This window comes from Amblyomma maculatum, unplaced genomic scaffold (genome assembly GCF_055883805.1).
Source record: "Amblyomma maculatum isolate TAMU_Amacu unplaced genomic scaffold, ASM5588380v1 scaffold_19, whole genome shotgun sequence".
Lineage (NCBI taxonomy): Eukaryota > Metazoa > Arthropoda > Arachnida > Ixodida > Ixodidae > Amblyomma > Amblyomma maculatum.
In genome coordinates this window covers 8222597-8245814 of record NW_028146744.1, presented here as the reverse complement: position 1 = coordinate 8245814, position 23218 = coordinate 8222597, and positions in this window count along the sequence as shown.

Below are 23218 nucleotides of genomic sequence, written 5' to 3'. Positions count from 1 at the left end.
GGAGGGCCTGAGCTCTTTCTTTTCGGACAGAACTTGTAAAGGCCATCAAGAACTGTGCTTTGAATTTCTCCCAATCCTTGAAAGAAGTCTCGTGATTTTCAAACCAAATTCGGGCATGTCCTTGAAGAACAAAGTAGACCTGCCTGAGTTTCGCAGCGTCGTTCCAGCCGTTCAAATCTGCCACACGGTCGAAAAGGTGCATCCAATCTCCCGCATCTTCGTCCGGTAGTCCATGGAAGCAGGGGGGCTCACGAGGTTGGACGAAAACAAACGGTGCTGTAGGCTGGGCCATTGTCAGCGTCGATGCCTTCCGAGATCGAATGTGGTCAGGCAGCAGACCGTGTTCGGGTTGTGGGCCTTGGAGTCGGCGGCTGGCTCGGTGACCTGTAGGCTGGTTTTCCAGGGCGACAGGAACAAGGCTGGAGTCTTCGCTTGAGGGATGAAGGGCAGCACCTCCACCAGATGTCACATAGTGGTGACGAGGTCGACAACACAAATGAAGGGATCGATGATTGCACTAAAGAAACCTTTATTTGGGCTGATTTGCGCCCGCAAAAGAACTAAGCAACTCGGCGGCGGCGATAGCAACAAACGCGCTCGTCGGTCGTCGAACAAAAAATGCCCGTCACACTCGGCAACGCTCAATTTAAAGGCTGCACAGAATAATCTAGATAACGTCGCAAACAGCTACCAGCACGGGCTGGAACATTGTGGAAAGACACCCGAGTGTCCGGAACCTTCGAGACAGATCTCGGTGCGTCTTGCGCTACAACAAAACTGATAAAGGTGTGACTCGCGACATCGAGCCGTAACAAACAAAGATTACGGAACTGATACGGGGTCCAGAATCAGAGTGATAAGCCTGTATGCCGGCGGCTGTTAAAAAGCAACAAATACTGTTTTGAAGGTTTCGCGGCAGTATGTATGTATGTATGTATGTATGTATGTATGTATGTATGTATGTATGTATGTATGTATGTATGTATGTATGTATGTATGTATGTATGTATGTATGTATGTATGTATGTATGTATGTATGTATGTATGTATGTATGTATGTGTGTATGTATGTATGTACGTATGTACGTATGTACGTATGTATGTACGTATGTATGTATGTATGTATGTATGTATGTATGTATGTATGTATGTATGTATGTATGTATGTATGTATGTATGTATGTATGTATGTATGTATGTATGTATGTATGTATGTATGTATGTATGTATGTATGTATGTATGTATGTATGTATGTATGAAGCCCTTATTCAACCAACCAAGCCCTACGAAAGTGCTTTCCTTAAGGATAGCGTGTATATCCAAGTAAAGGAGCCACCAAAGTAAGCAGAGTAGAGCACCCTGTGGACACGGGGAAACTGTGTGTGTTAAACTTTGTTAAAGTGGTGTCATTGTAAGCGGTGTATATGTGTCTCCATAGGCGAGTGCCGAGATTTCCCTAGCCGTAGAGGCTAGTGGGTTGCCTAGCCGTGCCGACCGAGAGCTGGTTCGCCTTACGGGGGACTTTAATAAAGACCACGAGCGTGATCCTGCATTCATCTAAGGTGCTGAACAGCGGTTTCAACTGGGGTTGAGTAAGCAGCAACCTGCCACCAGTGGGGAAGTAGCCTGGGCTAGGTACTGCAGCGAAGCAGTGCAGATTCAATCCATGTAATTGAACGGGTGGAAACCAATTCTCACTACTTTACTGATCATCTTCATTGGGATAAACAATGTTTAAGCCGTTGTCTAACCTGTGTGCTCCACTATAAGCTAAACCTTAGCGTAGCCAGCGGGCTGTATAGCTTTCGCTACACCATTACGCTTAACCGTAGTTAAGCCGCAGCTACATTTTATAGGGCATACATATTACTTGCACCGAACGCCAAATTGTGTGTCCTAAGCAGATAGAGACGGTAACGCGCTACGGCGCGTGCTCCACGAGGTGTTTTCGCTTTTATAGTCATTCGCTGAAACAATTTGTCCACTGTCACTTTCATTCAGAACAGAATAGGCAAACACTGATCTGTTCGTTTACTTGCTGTAATGTCTCTCCTGAAACGTCAAACATAATATTACATATTGTCACCCGTGCTGCCCGTTTCCGTCGTGAAGGGGAAAAAGAGGAAGATCGCACGGAATGCGCGTGGTTCTGGGCCGCCGCTGCTTTGCCCGGTCGAGCTCCTGTTATCTGGCTCCTGCGGCTCAACGCACCGACCCCGTAATTTGACCCTGTTCTTTTGGACTCTCGTCCAGGCTGCCGAGTCAACCCGTAATATTCTGGTGGAGGTGCGGGGTAAATAAAACACAGCCCATCGACGCCCGCTGCTGCGATTCCGTTCCCAAGACTCAGCCGCCGCCCCTTCGACGAGGTGGCCGAGATATGTGCCAGCCGGCGACTTAAGGACTTGCTCCCGAATTGGGTCTGTTGTCGAACTCCAGTTCTCCCCGATTTACAATGGTCCGGAGTACCACGAGCCAATGTCAGCAGACGGACTTGTTTCTCGCACCTTCCGTAGTATATCTACCGATGACTCCTCGTACGACTGCCACGTTCCATGGCGATGCCTCCGAAGATGTAAAGGACTAGCTGGAGCAGTACAAACGAGTGGCCCGCCACAATGGCTGGACTGCCGAACACTGTTTGCAGAATATGTATTTTTGCCTGAGCAGTAGTGCTCGCCACTGGTTTGAAAATCACAGAATATGTATTTTTGCCTGAACAGTAGTGCTCGCCACTGGTTTGAAAATCACGAGGCTTCCCTTACATCCTGGAAAGTCTGTAAGGAAGAGCTGCGAAGGACATTCGCCAATCAATATCAGCGAAAGCGAGCAGAGGACCTTCTGCAAACAAGTGCACAACAATCTAATGAAAAAGTTACAAGTTTTGTTCAAGACGTCTTGCGACATAGCGCCCGGGCCGGCCCCCGAGCCACCGAGGAAAAAAAGGTGCGCGCACTCATGCGAGGCGTTAGGAGTGACATTTTCGGCGGGCTTATTCGAGATCAATCAATCAACCTTTTATTTCTCTATATTAGAGAAGGAGACAAGACTAAAAGTTCGCAAGCTTGACAGAGGTCCTGACCCCTTTTTTCACTTTGTCATTGCATCAGATAAGCGGCAATAAATTCTGCGCTATACATTATAGCACAAAAGAAGATAACACACCGTGGAAAAAGAAGCAAAAAGTACCAACACAAAAATACATGCAGTGTCATCACACAAATTTGTTCAGAAAAAAATTCCTCATATTATTTGAATGCTGAAAAGGGTCCAACGTTTCTTTGTTTATTTAATAGTCAGTGTATAAGAGATAGATTTTTTTAATAACTTTGTTTATTGTCTCAGGGCATAATGGAGTATGTAAACAAAATCTTTAAAGAGGTTATAAATGAAAGAAAAAAGGTTGGCTAGGTTGGCTGTTCTAAGTTCAAGAGAGAGCGATGATAAGGCCCTTGCGTCCAAGCAATGTACGAAGATGAGTTGTTCGGCGAAAGACCCATTGCCGTCATTTGGCGAGTTTTCGTCGGCTTCAGTGCTGGGCAAACCCGTGAATCGCCTCATGATTTTGTGACTTGCAGACAGGACATCCTGGAGGTTGATATAAATATTGATATTGAGGCCATGTTAGTGTAACAGCAGGTGTGAGGGCAAACCCGACACGGATCCTCCGTAGCGCAACCTCCTCTGCGCTGTTAAAGGGGCCCACAAACACCTCCCGAGCACTCCTCACAAACTATCTCAGTCGCTAGATTATGCTGCGATACACATTTGAACGCAATAATACACGTCTACGCGCAGTGCAGGTCCCACAATCCTATTCGAAAGTTGGCGCGTTCTTTCCTTCGACTTTTGCCAGTCCTCCTTCTCCTCTGTGCAACGCTGCTACGTGCATGCGTTTTCGAATGACTATTGGTCTGCTTCTTTGCGACGTCACACAGCCATTAAAATATCGCTTATGCCAGAAAAATCGAAATACGCTTAACTTTTAATTATCAGGAAAGAAAATTAGGATGTTCTGTAGACAGAAACATTTTTTCAAAGCTTTTTTTTCCTGCACTTCCGGTCTCGCGCGCGCACGCGCGCATCTTTGCCCTTCGCGCAGGCACCACGGCAATCGCGGCGCGGTCGCAAGCGGCGGTCTCGTTTCAGTTCCTTGCAGTGTACTTGCGGGACACTTTCCGCCTGTGAATGTTCTCGTTTCTTGTGTCGCCCATGCGGAATGAACTTCGAAGTCGGTTTACAGCATTAAGTCGGTGCTTTAAATGTCGGGCCCCAATCCACTGCGCCTTACGTAGTGCAGCAAAATTTCTGAAGCAACCGCTGCTCCGTTCCTGTGTCCACCAAACCAAAATACGCACCTCGGATCAAGTCAAGGCGACAACATACGCTGGTAAGTAATGTGTTTACTAGCTTGAACATAGCGCACAGATAAGCGACGGTTTCACAGGTGCAATGAGTTATTCATTGTTGTGATGCATCATTACTGTGGCGGCTATTAAAATCCTACCGTCTTAACCGTTGACTTGATTGCGTGAAACTACTCACGGAGGTTGCATTTTGTCTCGTAGTAAGTTTGTAGGTTATAAACTTTTGCCTTATGGTAAATTACCTAAGACAACTGCGCCTACCTGGCTCGGCCGTGCGCGAACCCGCGGAATCGTGCGCCGGCGTTGGCGGCTTTCGGCCCCGATCCCGGTAGCGACATTCCGTTTCCAGCCCAGATGAGAACAGACATTGACGTCATCGTCGCCGTCACGAGACGTCAGTTCCTTCGTTCTCGGTTGCTGTGGCAACAGCTACGCGTTCCAAAATGCATATGGCGTCACGCATGCTCGTCGTCTGCCTCGGACTGGAGGAATGGGGTTCATTTGGCGTCGGCGTGCCAGCAACGAGGAACGACACGCACACGACGCACAACGCAGCAAACAGCGTGCTTGCAGCTGTTGATGGGTCTCACAAGGTGAGTATGTTATTAAAGCGTGTGCTTTCCGGCTCGAACCGAGTTTTTGTGTAAGCGAGATTTGAGAAATGCGAGTTTTTACTTTGACAACATAAATTTTGTGCGGGAATGACCACTATAGCTATAGTGTACGTCAGAAGCTTCCGATAATTCCTGCAACAAACATTGCTTTCGATGCGCCTACACCTCGTTATTCCGCCACGTACTTCGATTTTAATTAAGAGCTTCATAAGAAACAGTTTGCTTCCCTTATGCCGCCATCGAGAGGGCAGACTCCCGTGAGTTAGTCGGAATTGTGCATATTTAAATAAACTATTTTGTGCGGCATCGTAAACAAACTTCCTGATGTCCTAGCCATGCTTTAGAGGATATACTGGGCGTTGCCGAGGACGTGCATAGAATATCGAGAAAGGCACTAAAATGAGCACAGTGGTATGTGTGCCGCGCAGTACTGCTGCAATAGTTCAGCATTGCTTTACCTTCGTATTTAATGTATTATCAATAGCTGCTGGTAGGGGCAGCGCAACAATTCTGCTCGCGCTGGTTGGGGTATCAAGGCATATTAATGAACAGCTTCGGTGCTGCAGAAACAGTGGTCAGTGTCGACTCTCATTCGGTCGCTTCGTGTATTCTCACAGTTAAGGACGGGTAGATAGAGTTCAAGGTCGCGACACTTGTATCGATTGCCGGTTTTTCTAATACGCATGAAAACGTTGTCGGTTTTAAACGTTAATTACTTGATTCTGCAACACTGCCAATGTTTTGCTACAGATAGTAAGAATAAGCAGGGACCGCGGCTCTAAATGCACGCAATTTATGCAGCCATTAATTATTGCATGCCATGGCAGTAGTGTGTGATGTGGTTTGCTGCTGTTCATGCTATGAAACCACCATGAATGTCACATGCTCTCTCATTGCAGGAGACTGAGGGCACTTTGGTGGCAGTACTTTACCATCCATTCCATTGCATTTGACTGCACCATGGGGATGTGGAGCGAATTGTAGGAAAGAAAGGGTGCTGCATTTGTCTGATAGTGCAGTGCTACCTGAAGCTTATCATCTTGAGCATTCATATAAGCATGAACAGCCTTGCACTTCGACGAATCTGTGGAATGCACGGAAATTCCTTTTGTGCTGGCATATAGCCTGCAGTGCAACTCTGCAGATACCACCAGAGTGCAGCTCTGCTGGTCAATCACACTCATGTAGGTGTATGGGTCGTTAGATAAATAAGAAATGCTGTTCAGTTTACAGCAGAAGCACACCTGCAGGGTGCCGCACTGACTTGCGCATTACTCGAAAGCGCTCCTAGGTACCAACATAATGCAAACATAAATACTCAGGCTTCCAACATTTGGAGGCAACACAGTTGTGAAATGTACTCAGGAAAATAAGTAATGTAGTACACAGTGAATGACATCACCACTCGTGCTCAGTTTCGCTCCATGTTGCACTGCAGAGTAGTAGTTATCACAAAAAACTAGATACAAGAAATCTTACTAGAAATTGTTGGCATGAGGATTGTTCTGTGCCCTAATCCTTGCATATTGGAAACTTGGCATTACAAGTTTCTGTGATGTCATGTCCAAATGTTTCATTGACACTAGTATCTTCCTTGTTTCACTACTGTGCAAGTTGTACAAGATTTTGTCTTATTTTGACTTCTAAAACAATTTGCAGATGGTCCAAAATCCTTGTTGAAAATCTAAGGTTTGGTTTGGTTAGGTTTGTGGGGTGTAACGTCCCAAAGCAGGTCAGGCTATGAGAAACGCTGTAGTGGAGGACTTCGCAAATTGTAACCGCATGGGGTTCTTCAAGGTTCACTGACATTGCACAGCACTCGGGCGCCTAGCTTTTCGCCTCGATTGAAAAGCGGTCGCCTAGGCCGGGATGTGATCCCGCATCCTTGGGCACAGTAGTCGAGTGCCCTAACCACTTCACCACCCCAACGGGGTAAAAATCTAAAGGTGTAGTCATTTCCTTCATACTGTTTCTATTGCAACATGTCACACAGCCTATTTTTTAAAGAGCACTCTTTCCCACATGGATGCCACTTCACAATGCCAAAGTAGGGCTAGGTTTTCGTGCTGAACTATTGACGATTTCAACTGTGGAGGTATGTTTTGAAGTGCCCTTGTAATAATGTAAGCTTCACAGATCAATTCTAGAGGCTGCCACTTTGCAGCCTCTACTGAGCCAGAGAAACACTGAAGTTTGGCAACTCAAATTATACTGGTTGCATTGCTCTTGGAAGAAGGCAGCAGAGCAAGTAACAACACAAAACATAAGAAGCACACACAAACACAAGGACAACACTGCATTGACAACTATATTGACCAGAACCCACACATCTTCTCCCTTCACTTCACGTCTGCAGCCAACTTCTTCCTTGTCTTTAACGTCCTGCCGATTTGCGCAGAAATTGTAATTCCTTCTTCAGCAATACCACTGAAGGCATACTGACACATTGGTCTCCCGAGTCACTGATTGCATATGCTTCATAAATTTCTCTTGTCCGATATTGCCATAGCGTGTTCTTTAATCCTGTCATTGATACATTTTCCTGCCTGTCCAATATATTTCTTTCCATATTGCAAGGGAATCTGATAAATAATCCCCTGAATACACTTGGAGTACCTAGTCCGGTGCGAAGTTTTGCATCCAGAGTTGAAGTCCTGGTTGTTAACCCGCACACACATCCCTTTAGCTCTGTTTGGTGCCGTTGAAGTGAAGGGAGAAGATATGCGTGTTCTAGTCAATGTAGTTGTCAGTGCAGCATTGTCCTTGTGTTTGTTTGTGCTTCTTATGTTTTGTGTTGTTACCTGCTCTGCTGCCTTCTTCCAAGAGATGCGTGACCAACTAGCTCAACGTTCAACTCTATTATGGTTGCATTGGTTCTGTCCATATAAAAACTGTACTTACAGCATCGAAAAAGCACAGGTTCAGTATGCTTGATACAGCGTGCAAAGCCTGGCATGTAGCGTAGTAAATGGCTGCCACATATTCAATATATAAGCACAAGTTTTGAAACAAAAGTCACTAACATGGTAGGTATTGGCTGTGGCTTGTCATTATAATTAAACTCACTGTATCCATCCTTAATGTTGCCTACTAAAGATTGGTTTGGTTTGGTTAAACTTTATTTCCCACAGTAGGGGTCCTGAAGGACACTCGGCTAGGCACCAGGTGTAGAGGGCAGCTCCCACGTCGGCACTGAGAGCCCGAAGCTCTCCGCCGCCGCGCGGGCCTCCTGGACAGCCCGAAGCTGATCATGTAGTGAAGCACTTTTTAACACCTTGTCCCAACGTTCCTTGTTCTTGGCATAGGCGTCGCTCGATGCACAACCACACTCAACCTACTACCTCCTACTAAAGATGTATTAGCTGTAGTTGCCCAACCCACATACCCAGCTAGGTGAAATAGGATACTTTAGGAAACTTGGAATATTTCATGGGATGCTGCACACCTAATAGCAGTCTGCATTTTTGTCTTTTCGACTGTGGCAGTTTCAAACTTAGGTACGACTTCAATAATGGAATTAGTATTGATGAGATCATCGCTTACTTGCCAACAAAAATGGCAACTGTAACGAGAACGCCCGCTGTTCTGCAGAATACACAATTTGATGCATGGTGTGATCAAGGTCCTGAAGTAATGAGATCTCATTCTAGACTATACAACACAATGGTCTTTTTATGGACCATTCAGAATTCTGATCCTCAGCACTGTCTAGTAGTTTAATCAACAGCATAAATAAGCAGTTCTTTGTTTCAGAGACCTACATTGATGGGTGCATATTCTCCTAGACAAGGGTTTTATAAGCTATAAAAATGTCTACTTATGAAATACAGTTGTCACCATTGCTGGCCATTCCTGTAAGCAAACTGAGGTGCACAGTGATGACCTAGTGGCTCGAGCATCTGCCTCACGTGCAGAGTTCCTCACAATAGTGGACAACTTTTTTTTTTTTTGGGGGGGGGGGGGAGATGAAATGACTGTGGAAAGGGCCTCATACTGTCCCACTTTCAAATTTAAATCTGTATCATGCTATAAAGCCCATTTGCGGCCCTTTATTAGCAAAGCAGTGGCCTAGGTGGGCCACAAGAAGAAAAAGTTATTTGCACGCCTTTGAGGCTAGGCTACATCACCCTTCACTTTCATATGGTGATTGTGGAGTCATCAGTTTGGTGGCATAATCTTGAAATGAGTGTCAAGGAAATTTTCAAACCTAATTTACGAGTTTTATTGCGAAAGAAACACTACTCTAGGTTTCGAGCCTTCAACGTAACGCGGCCGGTAACCACGTCTTACCCACGTGACACTAGGGTGAGAGCTGGGCTACCAACTCAAGCGGTCGGCAGGCGCTGCCAACTTGGGTCTCTCGTTTCACATGGGACGGTTATGTCAGAATCAGCCTGCTAGGACCCTGGCATTCACGTTACCCCTATAGGCCACTAAGGCACGTTCATACGGCTTGGTTAAAGCGGGGCTTTATATGTGGGCTGAGGAAGAAGGAAAAGAGAAGAAGAAGAACGCTCGGTCAACCGCAGCTAATGCTTTCGCTGAATATTTGGTTCAGCAGCGTTGAACCCTTGCAATTTTTTTGTTTTGTTTTTTTCTGCTGCTGGCGAAACATCATCATAGCCAGAAAGAGCCACACATTCATTTCCAACTAAAAGCAAAATTTAGATGGAATTGTCTCATTGCGCATTTTTCTAGAACAAATTTATCTCTGATACTGTGTAGAAGATAGCAAATTCTGGGGACACTTAAGCTTCTAAAACAATATGACTATATAGCGTCTGCAGCTCCCCTTACAGTTAATTTGCATACATGTAGTCCTCGCTTATTTACCAGTGTCTTGGTCTGCGCCTCTAATATATCACATTCTTATTAGCATACAGTACTAAACTATCACTTCACCCATCTACCGGATGTAAGCAACCATTCAACATGTAAACCCCCGCTTTAACCAAGCCGTATGAGCGTGCCTGACTTGGCATCCAACAGTGGAAGGTTGATTCTTACTCCACCTTCCCACCCCAAATGAGCAACCAGAGTTGGCAGCTCCTCCCACCTCTCTGATAAGTGATCTTGTTAAGTTGCACTAACCATAGAAGTATCGGTGCCCGGCCATGTCAGCTGCCAGCTAGTACAACCTGCTAGCACCATGACCGCAATTTTTTGTTCACAATGCTACCGCAGGATTTTCTGGGTAACGAGGCCTTTAAAGCTATCGCATAAAATGGTAAATGTTAGCACCTGCTGCATCACATGCACTATATGAAGGTAGCCTGTTGAACATCTGCATTTTTCATATTCTCATCTGCAAGCTAGCAAACTGCCACACCAAAAATTGACATAGGTCAACTATTAGAACTTCTCAAAAAAAGTCCTAGAGCCAGTTCCACAAATTTAGGCTTCTGAGCAAAGGAGAGCTACTGAGGCCTTCACCTGTCACCAGCTGGACAAGAATGAAGCCAAGGAATGTGTGACGCCAGTTACCAGGAGCAGTTGATTTACATGTGGCCTGAAAGGGCGCAAGCTGTCAGCGTGTGAAGGGGCAAGGCTTCGTGCATATAATCTGAAATCTTGAAATGTTCCCCACAAGGAATGGAGGACTTCCGTAGTCAACGCATAGCATACAAAGCATGTACTCTGTCCTACATAAAAGCTCTTCATTTTCTGCCATGACGAAAAATTATGGGAATTCTTAAGTCACCTTAAGAATAGAATGCGCCAGCATTCGAGCAACGTTGCTTGCTGTAGGTTTCTGTCATTTCAGCTTGACATGCTCATTGCTGTACTTTCAAAAATTTTTACCACTTATAATAGGTTCTGGACAGGGACTTTGAGTTGTTTTTCTGTTACAGTAGACATGGACAGCACTGAAGGTGACTATGAACCAGCCACTGTTCTTGGCCATACGACTCGACCAGCACACCTGTAAATTTGGCCAGAGGGCTCCATTAGGTTGTGCTTTCTACACCAGTTGAGAGCATACTCAAGTACAATTTGTCAGTGCGGTTTTGTGCCACCTGCACCAGCCTCCCCGCAAGTCTCATTCTCGTGTAAATATCTGCTCGACTTGTTCCATTGCAGACTACTCTGTAGTCATGCTTTTTTTCAGTAAAAGTTTCCTGCCACACTTTCCATGTGCTAGATGACTATGGTGGTCATATGTAGCCAGTCAGTGTGGATGTGTAGCAGACGGGAGGGGCTTTATTATTATTTTTTTGTGTGTGATACAACATGCGGAGACCCATTTCTTTTTGACAAGGTGTCCTCCGCATCAGCATCAGTGGTACCTCCACTTAGAGTAGTGATTGGTTTTAAGAATGCTAGTCAGCCTATACCTTCGCCCGTTAGTCCGCCCATGCCTGCCAGTAGAATGTCTGACAATCACTCTTCCACCACTGTCTGCCAACAGAAAGCCCAAGTTGTGGAGTTTAAAAGTTAACTCTTTAATTGACAGGCAACTGGTGACACATTTTGGATGGGAACAGCAACAGCCTTAATGCACACAAACTGCCTTGGATTCTGCTGTTATCTCTTCGAAGTACCCACTGACAGTTTGCCTGCACCATTTTGCACAATGCATAAAAAAGGGCAGAGTCAAATACATAACTTTTAGAACCGGCATGGAACTTTTGTGAATTAATGCAGATTGCACCCAATCTGGGGAGATAAGATGCACAGTCTTGTGAAATCACACTCCTCCCCAACCAATCAGCGCTTGGTCATATACATGACCTGACCTCTCCACCAAGCAAGAAATTTCCTGCCAACACCACGTTTTCCCGTTCATATGGACTGTAAGCTATTGTATTAATAAATGAGTTTTCTTATATTTGGCCTGTCTCTGCATCGGCAACCAGTGGCCCACCTAGTCAGTGTTACTCCTTGTGTAGACTCCAGCAGTGGGCCTAGCGACACAATTACGATTAGGTGCCATCTGTAGGATCCCTAGAATATTGCTTAAAGCTAGTTGCTCTATGCTAATTACTGTATTGGGAATGGAGGAATACACAGCACAAAGAAGACTTGCCTGTTCTAAATTTTTTTTTGAGTCTTGTAATTCTTCATTCACATATGATACGCTTTCAATGCATCCAGCATAGCTGCCATGGCAAGAATATTGCATGCCATTCTGTGTATTCATTCTTGCAGTAGAACTGTGGTAGGGCTATGCCAACTTACCTGCAGCATTGGCATTGGCTGTAATATATAGTGTACAAACCAATATGGCTGGCACGTAAACCTGAACTTTATAAAACCTCAATCACTCCTAGGAAATTTTATATACAGCATCTTTTTGTGTAAGGCAACAAAAGCAACACATTAACTGAAAGCTGATCTGGCAATGGAGGCACTATTCTGCTGTCACTCCCTTTCACTTCAAGAAAACACCGCAGTAAAAAACGGAGGACAAAGTAGGAGAATTTTGCTATGAATGCTAACTTTCAAATTAAATTTATTCAAGCTTTCATCAAGATAAAAAATGTGCATACACTGCCCTCTCTATTTAGACCAAGCCAGTTACCCACGTAGCAACACAAGTCATGGCTTGTCTCGAGGGAAAGCGTGCTTCTTACGGCCTCCCCAATCGGGTCAGCTTCCACATCTCGGTAGGGTCTCCACTACCTCACCGCTCCGCTTCAGCTAGCGCAGTTCATGAGCAAGGAACGCACGCACCCCCACTCCATGCCCCACCCGCATCACTTGCAACCTGCAAGTCCTTACATTTCAATCTTTATAGTTCATAAAAACACTGCGCAGCCAGCGTTGTGAGATTTGTGATCTATGAGATATAAAATGCAGATAAATCCTGTGCACAGGCGCTCCTCTCAGTGCGACTGCATGGTCGGTATGAACCTCCTGATCTACTGTCATCACAGATTTCTGCCTCTAAATTTTGTGCAAACACAAAATTTATATGTCATGTGCAGTGTGTTAAATTACATCATCAAAGCGTTTACTTGGCTTCTGAAGTTCAAATAATATCCTGGAATCTCAATTGATACCGTTTTATTTAGCTAGCTAAAAAGCGGCATCAACAATCATTCCTGGCGCTTCACAGATTGAGGTTAAAGAGCAAAAATTTGTTCAGAGTTGAAATTGCGGCTGCGCAATGCAGTGAACTTTTCACTAAGTTCTGAATATGTTACATTCAGAACAATATCAATCGGCTGAAAGAGTATGTAGTCTCGCGACTGACACAACTTTTGATCGTGACATCGGGCGTGAATATTTGTTCTGCAGAAGTAAGGAGAGCGGCGGTCAAGAGAAGATCATTCTCCTTTAAAGCTGACCCTTATTTAAGGAAGGAGAAAATTATATTCCCCTTTAAGAAACTGAAAATTCCTTTATAGCTCTGTCCGTTATTTCACTTAAGTATGATCTGTGGTAGGACGGCATGTGTGCACATATGTGCGCGTTTTGGGGAGGGGATTGCTTCTAGCGTTGTTGCAATTATAATTAATTACACAGTGCTTCGAAAGCAGCTCGCCTGCGGGGCGAGTCTCCTCACTGAGCACCTGACCGCCCTGGAGAGCTTTTAATGCGCCAATAACGTTTCCATATGGGCATAAGTGATTTATTGAACATAAAATATCTAAATAAACACACCCGCCACGGGAGAAACCGCATTTCAAGTTCTAAACAGAAGACGCATCTCAGAGGCACTTTATTTTCTAAATTATTATTTGCTATTTCTACAGGTTATTTGAAACAGCTATTTTTGAATGAGCTATGCGCAACTCGCAAAAAATGTGGTATCCACGAAAATTAGGTCAATTTTGACAGCAATTGCCAGCATGCATATTAGAGAATATAAAGTTACGACTGTGTCAATAAAACTGAAATTTCGTGGCCGTAGTCCTAGATGTTTTTACAGGGCGATATCTAGGAGTGCGAGCTTGAAAAGTTTCGGTTTTAATTTCTCTCGGGTTCGATCCCAGCAGCGGTGGCCACATCTCAATGGAAGCAATATCGTCAAGGCATCCATCTTCTACACAACACAGTGCAAATTAAAGAACACCAAGTGATTGAAATTTCCAGGACCTCCACTGCGGCGCCTCTCATAGCCAGAGTTTTTTTGCAGCTCTACACCACATAGACATGCCACCAAGCTAACCTTACATTAACAAGCTTACTTATAGTACTTGTCAGCCCAGAAAGAATATTTGAAAAGAATGGATCAATACACCATCTTCTGCATTTAAGAGAGCAGTATCCATCATATATGCACATCATATTTTTGAAAAAGAATGATTCGTCTTTTTGATGATGTTAACTGGCAAATTTCGTTATAAGGACTTCCTTCACATGTGGAATACACTGGAGACGTGCAGCTAAAGCAACTACAGTGTTGCACATTCTACGAAACCAGTGGATGACAGCGTGAAACCAGGGAAAAACCGCCCGCTGCTGCTGCAACAGGTGCAAAGCGAATGGTGAGCTGGTGGCACAACTTACAGCGGCGAAGAGTGTAATTAAAAGAGAACCGCTCCCATTGCTTTTGCGGCGATTGAGAAGACCACAGGAAAGAGCGGCCGCTCTCCCTCGAGACCAGCCGTGCACAAGTATAGTAATTACTAAAAATAGCAAATGCACGGATTGGCATGAATTTATTCAAGGAAATGGCCCAAGTCATTAAGGAATGATATGCATCAAGTGCACAACATAACAAAAAGGGGTCTGCACTACAGTAAAAAAAGAAATGCAATTCATATTGTTCCAAGCCATTTGAAATTAGTGAACATGAGACTGGCAGATGTACCAAGACCATAGTAATGCTTAAATCGGAATGCTCAACAAATGGTAGAAAGGTGCAGACTCCGTACAGGCTCCCATAAATGGAGATGCCAGCTGGACTGAAGCCACTTTTTCTAAGAATCATGAATGCCCTGCACAACATGTTAGAAAGTCGACTGCAGTGATACGAGTGCTATGCTAAACTGAGTCACAAAGCTTGCCTTGCCCCATGCTGCCACATTATGAAATTTGAGCAATTTGGGCCAAGCCGGCACCAAAATTTTCTTAAAAAGAAAAAAAAACAACAACTTGGGTGCCATGTGTTGTATGATATACACTACTGTACAAAACACCATCATCATGGCTCACACATGTGCCAGCAGTCGCAGCATAGTTAGCAACTGCTGTTAAGTTGCATCCTACTATGGTACGCTCTAATCTGCACACGCAGTTACAAAGTATACAGGCATGAGAGAGTGCCAAGTGAAGGCTCACTACAATTACCCTTTCAAATAGCATGTCTCAGCTACGCAGATTGAAAGGGCAGTTTTAGATCGACAAACACGTAGCTACTCAAGTCTGGACTGAATGGTTCCACCGTTTTTAAAGATGCATAGCATTCATAGTAAGATTCACAAGCAGGATGAGTATCACTTTATTGGTTAGTCTCAATTATGGGGTTTAATGTCGACTCTGGCTGTGAGAGACGCCACAGTTGAGGGGTCTGGAAATTTCAGCCACCTAGGGTTCTTTTCCGTACACTGAAATTGCACAGCACACGGGTGGGATACCCTGGCATATCCAGTTTTGCACATCTTTTGTTGGTGTGCAGTACTAGATTTCATTTCATTAAAGGCCCTAAAAGAGATAGTAAAATTAAAAAATACATATCCACAGTTACAGGAAAGATTTTACGTCTGCAACGAAGTGATGTGAGCAAGTGATTATGGCAGCATTGTCTGGAATGCCGTTCCAGTCTGCATACAGATATTGCACAATGTTGGTGAGGAGCATGTCTGGAACCTTACTTTCCTTAGTTTGCTTGGCTTTTGCTATTTGCTTATAATATAAACTAGATGGAGATAGCACTCAAATATATCTAGACTTCCAGATTTGTTATAAGGTGGAAATCTCTGTGTGTTGCCTTTCTTCTCTCTTTCATCCTAGCCTTTTGCACTACCTCTACCACGATTCCAGACTTGGTTCAAGGACTGGCACTGGAACTTTGTCTGGGTCACTGCAGCTGACGCCTACATGGCCAACCCTCATGCTGAGATAGTGGTGAAGAAGAAGATGGAACATTAAGGGGCTAGTCCTGACTTGTTCCTGTCGGCTGAAGAAATCTAGTCATAGGGCACTTATTCTCCAATCTAACATTGAGCTGTTAAGGAGCTGCCAAAGGCTCTTGATACTTGCAGAACACGCCTTGGTAGCCTGCCCAGTAGCTGCATGCTTAGAGGTCAGCTGGTACCAGGTAGCTTACAGTACTGGTGGATTTGGGCATATGGTATGCTGTAACTTCATTCTGAGGCATGCTTTATTTAGAGATTTCAGGCACGCAAGGAAGCAGGTGCTCGAGACCTTACTTTATGGGATAATTCTCTATGGTGTACATATGTCTCGATCAGCAGTTGATTTTGAAAATACTGCTACCAGTTATGTGTCACAAATTCGACCAGTTGTACGCTTGTGAAACATTAGGCTTATATATTTCAATGTTCTGAATGTTGCCTCAGAATAATAATTGATGATGAATCCTGTATGGTACGTACCATGGAGTCATCATCAATTATTACATTATTAGTGCGTATCTGTACTAATAATGTTTTGAATGACTGCACCTCAACCTTGCGAACATAGCCTGAATTGGTGTATCTCTAGGAATCTCTTGTTGTATTTCTAGCTCTAGGAAGAGCTAGAGCACAGTACCTCCTTTGCTAGTTCTAATTGCTGTTTCCTTTGCATACAGTATATGCATATAACATGAATGGCATATTTGTGAGGGCGTTATGATAATCATGTATAATTAGACAACTTGTCTGACTATCCACACCTGATAATGGACTTTTTTTTTCAACGAATTTAAATCCTTAGAATCACAGACCACTGGTTAAAAATACACTATTTTTCCTAAGCGTCTTTCACAGGTGTCACACATCTTACACATGTATTGCAGTTTCACGACTTGCTCATCATTCAACCAGAAAGAGTGGAATAAGTCTTGCATATAAGTTATGATTTCGGCGCACACATACCGAATATTGTTTTAGTAAATTTGAGAGCATATCATTTTCTTTGACATTTTGTGAACTGCAAATTTCACTTCTCTGTTCGCTGTGGCAGTTTCTGGCCGTGAATCTACGCGGTGAATCTGGATGAGGCTGTATTATGGGCTTCATGGACGCAAGGCTCTTCCATGTGGTGTATTATAGCTGGAAGTGGCAAAAAGATAACCCGTAGCTCGTGGCAAGAATTTTCGTCACGAGCGCACGGAGACTCGGCAGCAGTAGCAGACGACCTACTGTAGGGCGCGCCTTCTGGGGTGGGCTTGAGCGCCAATGCCATGCCAATGCTGCCAATGCCTTCACAGTTTTCGCTGCCGGTATTCATAGTTTTAGTTGCTTTTTACTGTAAAGATAATTAGTTGAACTTATTTGTGCTCATTTTATGCTTGGAAAGTTTCAAAAAGGTTGTGTTCAAAACAAGCAAACGTCTTGTCCATAGTGATTATCATCATCAGCTCAACTTTGTGTGTCATGGCGCTGTCCTGTGTGTGTAGCACCGTGGTCCGTAGCTCATGCCCACTTTAAGTGGTTCGACCGCGTACACATCTTCGCCACAGGTTTAATGTAAGGTAAAGTTGCTTCGGAATGTTTTGCGCATCATTAATTGAAAACTAAGGATTGGCATAAGTAAAGTGGTAACGGTATTTTGCGCCTTCAAGGAAGCACTCAGGTGAGTTCCAAGCGTTTCAGCCTCGTAGAGATCGCTGCGGTTCAGCTTTGACTAGAGTTTACTTGAATATTGTAGCTACTGTAAATGATGAAATACGGTACCGGATAGAACTTTGGTGATGTTTTGTAATGCCCGTTCCCAAGTACACTGAAGCAAGCTCACGCGGCTACTTTGGCGACAGCCGTTCCCACCCTTCTACGCACAAGGTCGCGATTACTGGTGCCTTTCAATAGCAGTATTAGTAGTAGAAACGGAAAATTCTCCTAGAAAGCAATGCCTAGCATCTGTGGGGGCGACCAAGGAGCGAGATTGAGCGGCAGGAGCGCGATTTTGCATCTATCAGAGGCCTTTCAGTCACTGTAGGGACATTGTGTCAAACAAGCATCACTGTTCAAGTGAAGAGAAGAAGCACCACCTGATTTCAGCAGCCGTCTGCAGTCTTAATGCATGTACAGTTACTTCCAATATGAAAGGAAATACATTATCAGCATTCAGCAAACGAATGCCTCATATTAAAACAAGCACATTTTCTCGTGTGTTCTTTGTAATCATGCTCTCTTATTACGGAAACAGCACAGTTTTTTTTTGCTTTTTTTGTGCCTTATGATGATACCAGTGCATTTGCAGCATTTTGAGATTTGATAATTAAATTTGTATAATTCATAAGCATTACATTTCTTGCCAGATGTTCACATTCTTTGCTCTAAATTTGCATAATCAAATTATCTACCAAAGAAAGCGGCTAGTCCTAGCCCTAACAAGCTTTTCATGTAACTGTGAAATGTGAAGGAGTAGTCTTTTCTATGCAAGGTAGAAGTGCCAATAGTTCGCTCAACGAAATTGATTTGGCCGCAGCCACCGGCATCATTAGAGAGTACAATAGGCACGATCTTTGAAATTTGTGGCTGGGCAGTCATGAAATTATTTAATCTGCAAATCATTCAGTTCAGCTATCAATGTAATGGCAGTTTAGTTAGAGCATAGCCGTGGCCGTATAACGATCCCACTTGTCCTCGGACAGATGTGGTCCAAAATTGAACGCCTTCCAAGACAAGTTAGAGAACAAGCATGCATGGCTTAGGAGGTGATCCAAAAAATACCACTTAAAGGGCTGTTAGTGTTGACCAATGTTACCTAGTTAGTGCTTTTCCCACTAACTTTAATTTGTTTCAATCCTGTTTATCAGGCAAAAATGTTTCATTGCAGGAGGTGGGGTTTTAGTGATTTGTAAGTCCTGTTGGCTTCTTTATGGGTGGTGTTTGGTGGTCTAACAATTAATGCTTAGAACAGTCGCTGTTTCTTAAAATGATATTCATTTCTGAAGGAAAAGTTCGCTGCAAGAGCGTGGTCACTGCGATGTCAAGGTGGCGAATATTAGTTGTCCATTACGCCTTGAATTGGTTTTTGCGGCATTTCTAATGCAATAGTCTAATCTGCTTTCAAGCTTTTTGTCTGACATTACTAGAACCTGTGAAGTTTGTGCAGAAGTTTAGGAAAGGATAGCTGAAGGACGATCAAGTCTAGGTTAGTTGAGGCCAGGCCCCATGCTCGCACTATTGGGCACTGCAGCTGACTTCACACAGTTAAAAGGAATTATCGCAGCATTGCCTTACCTTTCCTATTCTTACCTGTTCCCATTGTAGAATATGGTCAGTCTGAATGATAACAACGTTTTACGTGCAGTACTTGGCGCTGTAGCCCGGGGAGTCGCAACGCCCATCTCCTGCGAGGTCCACTTCCATTCCATCCAGCTGGCTGATGATCTGTACCCGCTGTTCCTGGAAAATCTGGGACAAAAATAAATGTGCATTTGTGAGCCACTTGTAACATTGTGCCGAACTGTGTCACTCGATCGTTGCACTACTGCATGCGCGCGCTGTTTTTTCTTTTTTTTTATTACGCAAGCTTGCCATAAGGCATATTATAAGAACCCGTGCAAATTATTTTCCGTTAGGAACCGGAGAAGGCTCCTGCTCTTATTGCTGTCGGTGAGCCATTTGGAGAAGTCCTCTTCCCTTGTTGCGGTTTATCTCCCCCCCCCCCGCCCTTTCTGCAAGAAAAATCTAGTTGTGTATAACTCCTGTCTATGCTCCTGTCAAAACCAACTCTTACACTTCCGATCGTCAGCTGATCGCTTAGGGATAAAGAGGCACAAATTTGAGCGACTAAGCCTGTTCACGAGAGTGATAACGTTTATTTTGCGATCCCCCTCTCCCCCCTTTTTGATGAAGGGTAAAGCCTCTTGGCACTTTTTTTTTCTTTTTCCATCTCTTCATTCCTGACAGTGTCCCTCCTTTCTTCTCTTTCTTCTTAGCAACGCCCATCTCGGTTTCACGTGTTTCTTTCCTGGCTGCCTCGGTTGGTGAACTTGGACGCGGCTCCATTCGCGCAACATTTCAGAGTGCGCTCTGTACAAACACCACATGGCGTAAAAAAAAAAGAAAAAAAAATGCTACAGGGCGGGAGTCATGCTGCGATAATAATCGGGCACCGAACAGAGTTTGTTTACTTCCTGTCGGCGCGCGCGTTCTTCATTGCAGTCAGCTGACGCCGAACCGCGGCTGACAAACTACACCACAGCGCACAACTACGCAGTCCCCTTCTCCTCATCCCCTTCCTTTTTTTTTCTTTACAATCGATCGTTATCTTTCACGAAGGGGCATCGTATAGTCAAGCGCAAGAGGAGCCTAAACACGAAGGTTTCAAGGTTCGGGCGGTTCGGGCAAGGTGCACGAGAGAGTTTCCCTCCGCAACGCCCGGAAGACCGCTCTCTGCGATCTCGATTCTGAATTTCTAGTCTTTCGCTAACATCTCATGCCCTTATGGACCCCGAGCTCGAAAAGCGACTTCGGCGAATGAGTACCGAGAAGGGACTCGACCCCCATAAGTACACGCCGTTGAAGAATCCGCTGCTGAACCCCGACGATGATAGTATACGGCTTATATGGGTGCATTGGTGCGTGGGGTCGACTAGCGTAACATTCAAAAATAAAATCCCATCGTAAGCTCGCCACTGGTTTATTTTGAGCAGTGTAGTTCACAGTGATCATGACAAATCTTGCTATATGCATGCCACAGCGCCGAGCAAGATCGCCTGAGTTAAAAAAAACACAATCCACACTGTACTGTGATAACGCCTCTAAAGCTAATATTATCACAATCTTTTCATTTTACACTTACCGGCAGGGTTGGAAGAAACAGCGTTGGTACCGCTCCTTCACGCAGACTCAGTCTTGTTGGGATCCCCCAATCGCGAACCACATATCCTGGTAAAGCAAACGTAGATAAACGCTTTGTTCACCGATGCTGGCTATCCGATGAGCTGTAGCCACTGTTTCCGGAGGTTGGCGTTTTTAAGCACTTGATGCAGAATTTTTTTCCTCCCGTCACTAGCAATACCTTCGCAGCCAGGCCAGGGACTGCACACTGTAACAACCTCCCGCTCATGTCCCGTCAACAACAATTCAGCGCTTCGATAACTGCCTTCGTGAACTCAAGAGAGTGGCCAGTCTAGCCCAGAACTTTCCTGCACCCGTCGCGCACACGACGTAACACAAAATCAAAGGTGAGGTCAACGCCAGGGATGTATAGCGTGGCAACAAAACTTGCGAGTTCGTGCCGAAGGGCGATGACGATGAAGCAGACGACAAGAGGCCCCCGGCGGCGCGTCGTCAAGCAAGCGCGACAAAACGGAAGTTGCGGCGTGCGGCGCTAAGCAAAAAAAGTAAAAGCGCAGATGCGTCAGTTGTGACGTGTCAGTGGGCGAGGCCTTGGAGGAGGGCCAGCCTTGGCGCGCGCTAAAAAGTTGAAAAGAGGAGGAAAGCCGCGAAGGCGCAGATATTCAAAATTTGATTGCAAATAACTCTGCTTCCAAATGCCGCATTTAAAAAATTTTTTGCGGGAAGGTTATCTTACATCCACATTCTTTCACATACTAGGCATAGGGAAACTGTATTGCTATGGCTGTTTTGGGCCCCTTTAAGACCTCTGGGGAGGTGGTGGCGGTGGTGTTGGTGAAAACGTATTTGGAGGTTTGACGCGGAGCCTTAAGGGCCTCGGCCTTACAATACTGGGTGGAGACCCTAGTCAGGGACCCCATTGGCGGTTGCCGCCGCCCGCGCACGCCTCGTTAAGGCCCTTTGGGCCTGTAGGTCGTAGCAGCCGAGCAGGGTCGCCTCCCAGTCCTCCCAGGAAGAGTTAGGGATGGGGGAAGGGATGGGTTTCGTTGGCAGGCCCATACCATGTGGTAGGTGTCAGCCACCTCCTCACAGTACTGGCACTGGCCAGTGAATTGGGAGTCAAAATGTTTAAGTACTGCCGGGTACAACATCGTGTTAGCGAAGAGGTGCAGGACCAGCCTCTCGTTCGCTTTTCCTAACCCTTTGCAGGGGTTACGGTATTTTCGATGCGAGTTTTGATAAAAAATTACAATATTTTTGAATGTGTAGGCCGGATTGGAATCGATGTCCTCAGCCGACTCGAGTCCCGAGGAAACTGCCCGGAGAGAAAGCGCGCGGGCGGCTGCGTCAGCTGCCTCGTTCCCTGCAATACCCTGGTGGCTAGGAGCCCAGACTAGATATCGGCACGCGGGGTCCGTGTCCCGACAGCTATTTTGAAATATTCTATAGGCTAAGGGATGGTCCACTCTTGGGCGACGTTCCTACAAGCCTCTCGTGAGTCGGTGATGATATATTTAGAAGTGTGGTCTGAGGCGGCGAGTGCAATGGCTACCTCTTCAGCGTGTGTTATAGTTTGGCCTTGAATGTAAGGCCATCGACTGTGTTCCCGTTGTGAAAGCCTGCGGCCGTATACCAGCCCTACGGATGGGGGCTCGAGGCATCCGCGTAGAACACACTTGATTTGTTGCCATAATGGCGGGCCAAGGCTTCCGCCCGTGTCAGGCGCCGCCCATTATGGTCTTCGCGTGACATGTTGGCAGGGAGAGGCAGCACTCTGAGGGCGCGTCTCCAGAGCTCTGGGGTACGGAGCCTCTCCTCTGTGAACTGTTTATGTTGAATGTTCAGCTGGGCAAAAAGGCGGCGACCCGACACTGTCTGTGTGAGGCGGGATAGTGGTTCATCAAATCTGCTTCCCGAAGCTCCCTGAAAGTGTTCGCCACCCCTAAGGCCATGAGCCGACTGTTAGAGGTGGAGATTGGGAGGTCGAGGGCACGTTTCATGATTTTTCGGAGGATCACCTCGAGGGTATCCTCCTCGTTCTTCCGCAAGTGGAGGTAAGGCGTCGAATACAGGATTCGACTGGATACGAAGGCGTTTGCCAGCCGCAAGGCATCCTTACTTCGCAACCCCCCGCGTTTGTTAGACACCCGGCGGACCATACGGCCCACTGGTTCCCACCTGGCGGAGCTTGGCTAGTGTTGTGTCAGGGCGTCTTTGGTGATGGATGAAGAGACCGAGTACTATGATCTCTTTTGATTCATGAATTGGACCGCTCGAAATTTGAGAGCGAGATTTGTGTACTGCATCTGAGAGAGGGGCGGAGATGCACAAATTGTGATTTCTGGGGGGAACATTCAAGACCACAGA